Genomic DNA, 4250 nt, shown 5'->3' with positions numbered 1-4250 from the left:
TGACCACGGCACCACCGTTCTGACCACGGCACCACCGTGCTGCCCCCTTTTCCATGTACAGTGATCCTCAAAACATCTTGTGTCTGACTTTTCTGAAGTCAGTGCTGGATGAGGTACAGTTGGCCATCAGGGCTTGTGAGGGAGAGCAGGTAGATCCTCTTCAGCTTCTTGACAGCTTGGTTAACCTGATACAGTCTGTGAGTAGCAGGGTGCTGAATCCACTGGCAAACACTGATGTACTCAAAGAGCCAACTGATGGATCCATCAGTCCCAAACTGTACCCTGGTTACCTTCTTGAGTCAAAGGCAGCTGAGCTCCACTTTGCGCCTGAGGAGAAGAACAATGTGAGAAAGCGGTGTGTCGCCTTCAGCATCTCCCTCACTGACGAGCTGAGGGTGAGACTGACAGACAACACTGAAGCATTGCAGCACATGTCAGTTTTCAATGTAGAGGAAACTCTAAAGCACAATAAGAGCCTGGGAGAAACAGAAAGTTAGCCAAGCTCCTGGGCTACTGTCCTGCAGAGAGAGACAAGATTGTCCAGCAATGGTTTGGGCTTCTGGAGTGAGATCTGGAAGTTCAGGGATGCAGCTGATATCAAGTTTCAGGAACTTGCCATGGCTGCTGTGTCTGTGTTGTCCTTGCCACACTCCAATGCTGAAGTGGAGAGATTATTCAGCCAGATGAGGGTGATAAGAAGCAAACTTCAGACCCTTAACTCCATCCTGAAGTTGTCTGCTGAGGCTTGCTATGAGCACAAGCTGCCTGATAATGTTTTTCTCGTTGAAGTCAGCTCCCTCAGCTGATGAACCTGCCATAGAAAGCCTTGACCAAAGAGAAGATGACCTGCTCTTTCTGTGAGCCAGCACAGTGTGTGTGTGTGGAGGGGAAACAACCAAACACTGAACCTGAATCAGGGCCAGACTGGTTGGCATCACTTTCTCACATTGCCATCGACAGTTTTTTCTACTGTCTGTTTTTGGTCGGTTTATCGGTTGTTAATGTTGTCAAGTTAAAACCGTCTTTACAAAAATTTTTTTATAATTATAGCTACTTTCCTTCCTGAGGAGTCGGCAACACTGGTCATTTCCTCGACCTGAGAAACGTCGCAGCGTAGTGACACAAACAGGAAAGTTTAGCAATAACTGTATAGATCCAGTAACTACGGGTGTTAATCGTTCACAGAAAAATGTAATCAATTATTTTCAGATAGTTCATTCCACATTTTCTTTTCATATATTATATCTTTATATATCTTTACTTTTCACGAGTCATTCAGTGATGTGTGTTAGCACTGATCATGTGGGATAAATAAAAACAGTGTGAAGTGTGTGTACCTGCCCGTCGTGCTCTTTTCTGTCCAGGGAGCCTCATCTGGCCAGTTTTCATGAGCCAGAGCCCGTCTGCCCTGAGCCACGGCTCTGTGCAGAAATCTGGCAGTTTGAAAAGAAATGACACAGTTAGATTAAATCCACATGCAAATGACTTCAGACTGTTGATCCATCACTTTGAGCTGTTTCATTATTTCACTATGTCAGACACTTTTAGTTGCCCATTTCAACCTCTTTGCTCGCTAACTAGTGTTCAGTCTTTAAAACCCCTGCCAGGAGTGACTGGTTTAAATTGGTGACTGTGTTCATTAATACAGGTGAATCTCAAAAAATTAGAATATCGTGAAAAAGTTCATTCATTTCTGTAATTCAATTTAAAAAGTGAAACTCATATACTATATAGATTCATTACACACAAAATGAAATATTTCAAGCCTTTATTTGTTTAAAGAATATAAAGATGAAGAAAGAAACTCATCTGACCATGATTAAATCCTCCCCAACTGGACAGAAACAGTCATCCTACAGCAAATGAAGTCAGGACGCTCGTGACAGGAAGTCCGGCTCTTTACAAAGATTCAGCTCTGACGGCTCCTAAAACTCAAGTGTTCACTCTTCCCCAACGCGCCTGCGTTTAAGTCCTGCGGCTCTGTACCTGGACTGTACCACTACTAGCTGTCTTCAGAGGGTCTCCATTAGTACTTCCACATAATGGTACGATCCAACTCTGTCCTCGCTTGTGATTGGCCGCACGGTGTGTCCATCTCTATAAAGGCTGAAGGTTCACAGCTCCAGGTGCCAGACGGCTTTTCTCCTTCAGGTACGAAGAACCGGACGGTTTGCTTCTGCTTCATGAAGTCTTTGGAGGGAGAGAGGAGGAAAACACCAAGGAGACGAGGAGTTGTCTTTGGTTACTGAGGTCAGTCTGAGGATCAATGGCTGAACAAAGGCAAACAAATCTGTGTTCAGTAGCAAGCTAATTAGCTAATGCTAGCTAACATGCTAATGTGGACGGCTGATACATTTCACTGCTGTCTGAGGAGGATTTATGCTAATATAGATCTGTATATGTTAATAACGGCACAGCAGTCTTACTCTGTGATTTTTGGATCTATTGGTGGTTTCATTGTGGCTGGTGAACCTGTTTAGGAACAAAAGTACCAGATTACTGTTGTAATAAACACTGATGGTTCTAATGTTCTCTGTTTGCACTAGAACCAACAGAAGTTCCTCATCAGGCCTCGTTGATCTTTGCAGCTGTTTGCTGTTAATCAGCTGCTGCAGCAGGAGAGTTAAAGCTCAGACTTAGTGTAATGTTAGTTAAAGTTCAGTTTCTTTAGTGTCTGCAGTGAGTTTGCTGCTAATGACTGGACTACAGGATCAATAATCACTGATCACTTCCACCATGTGGCTAATCAGTGGCTACCATGCTGGCTAGTGTTAGCATGTAGCATTTAGCATTAGCATGTGGTTGTTTATAACAGGATGTTCTTCAGGAGCCGAACCACAAAGTTTAACCAGCAGCTTTGAAGTGAGGAATCACAAACTTTATCACATTTAGTCTGTTTGCAGGTGAACTTAACCTATAATGTCATTTCCTTTTTACTTGAGTAAAGAGCTGTAGTTTTATTGTGAAAATGTCTTCTGTTGCAGGTGGTGTTTCCTGTCTGGACTGAAACTGAAGAACCTGTGACAGGAACAGCTTTTGGTAAGAACACTCAACTTTACCTCCAACATCAGATGAATGTGTTTAGACCTGAAATGTGAGCTTTTATTTTCTCCTCACATGTTGTCTCTCTTGGTGCTTGTTTGTAAAGGTAGAATCTAAAGTATCAGTAAATAACAACACAGGATGTCATCATGTCAAACTTTATTTAAAATGAAGAACAATTTTGTTTTTTAAAACTTGTCTCCTTCTGTCTGACAGGATCTGCCTCCATGTTCCTGCTGGATGTCCAGTGAGCAAAGCAGCATCTTCACTGTGTCTTAAATAAAAAAACTGGTTTTGTTGAAATCTTGTTTCCTGTGTCTTTTATATTTTGAGTGATTTTTAACTAGTCTAACTCTTGTTTCCTCCTTGTTTTTCTAACTCTGTCTTTTATTTTTAAATTGTGATTTTGCCTCTCTCTCTCTCTCTCTCTCTCTCTCTCTCTCTCTCTCTCTCTCTCTCTCTCTCTCTCTCTCTCTCTCTCTCTCTCTCTCTCTCTCTCTCTCTCTCTCTCTCTCTCTCTCTCTCTCTCTCTCTCTCTCTCTCTCTCTCTCTCTCTCATATATATATAAGCACGCTGCATGGAAACACAGGATATAAACAAACTTTATTTTGGGTACAAAAAAATAAAGCACAATACTATTAAAGTGAAATATTATCAGGTCATAAACTCATCTAAAAAAAAAAAAGCACAACATTTTGAAGGTGAATTTTTTTTTTTTTTTTTTTTGGAAAGGTGCTATATAGATGTAAGCTATTATTAACAATAATTTACAATATATCAAATAGTACAATGATGCTGATGAATAAGAAGTTATGAGGATGTGGACGAACCTGAAGAATCTTCCTCAGCAGTGAACACCAGCCCACCTGAAGCATGAAAGGAAAAAGAATGAATCAATAAGTGATCACAAGTTACAGCTGGATCACCTTCATGTTCAACAAGGCTGCACACATTTGATGGATGAAATAAAAAAGTGGATATTTGCACTGATGACTTTTCTCTCATTTCATTCCCTTTACATTTACACTGTTGAGATACATTTTCAAACTTGCTGTTAAACTTCACTAACTCAATATTTAGACATTAATGATGATTACTGACATTTCAATGAAAATGAGCTTAAGGAAACACCGAATGATCTATTTCTGTTCCTAAAGGTGGTAAAAATCCAGCCCAAACTAGAAACACTGCTGCTGTGTAACAGCAA

General features: G+C 41.0%; 1 long non-coding RNA gene across 1 annotated transcript; it reads right to left on the bottom strand.

Annotated features, from left to right (window-relative positions):
* Positions 1-3184: 3184 nt before the first annotated feature.
* LOC139223905 (uncharacterized) lies at positions 3185-3906 on the bottom strand. Its single transcript, XR_011586056.1, has 2 exons — positions 3874-3906; positions 3185-3316 (listed from the first exon to the last, which is right to left on the bottom strand). It is a non-coding gene; the product is annotated as an uncharacterized lncRNA (long non-coding RNA).
* Positions 3907-4250: the final 344 nt, after the last annotated feature.

This window comes from Pempheris klunzingeri, chromosome 24 (assembly GCF_042242105.1).
Source record: "Pempheris klunzingeri isolate RE-2024b chromosome 24, fPemKlu1.hap1, whole genome shotgun sequence".
NCBI classification, from domain to species: domain Eukaryota; kingdom Metazoa; phylum Chordata; class Actinopteri; order Acropomatiformes; family Pempheridae; genus Pempheris; species Pempheris klunzingeri.
Note: the sequence above shows the minus strand (reverse complement) of the source record. Positions and strands in the feature narration are given on the sequence as shown.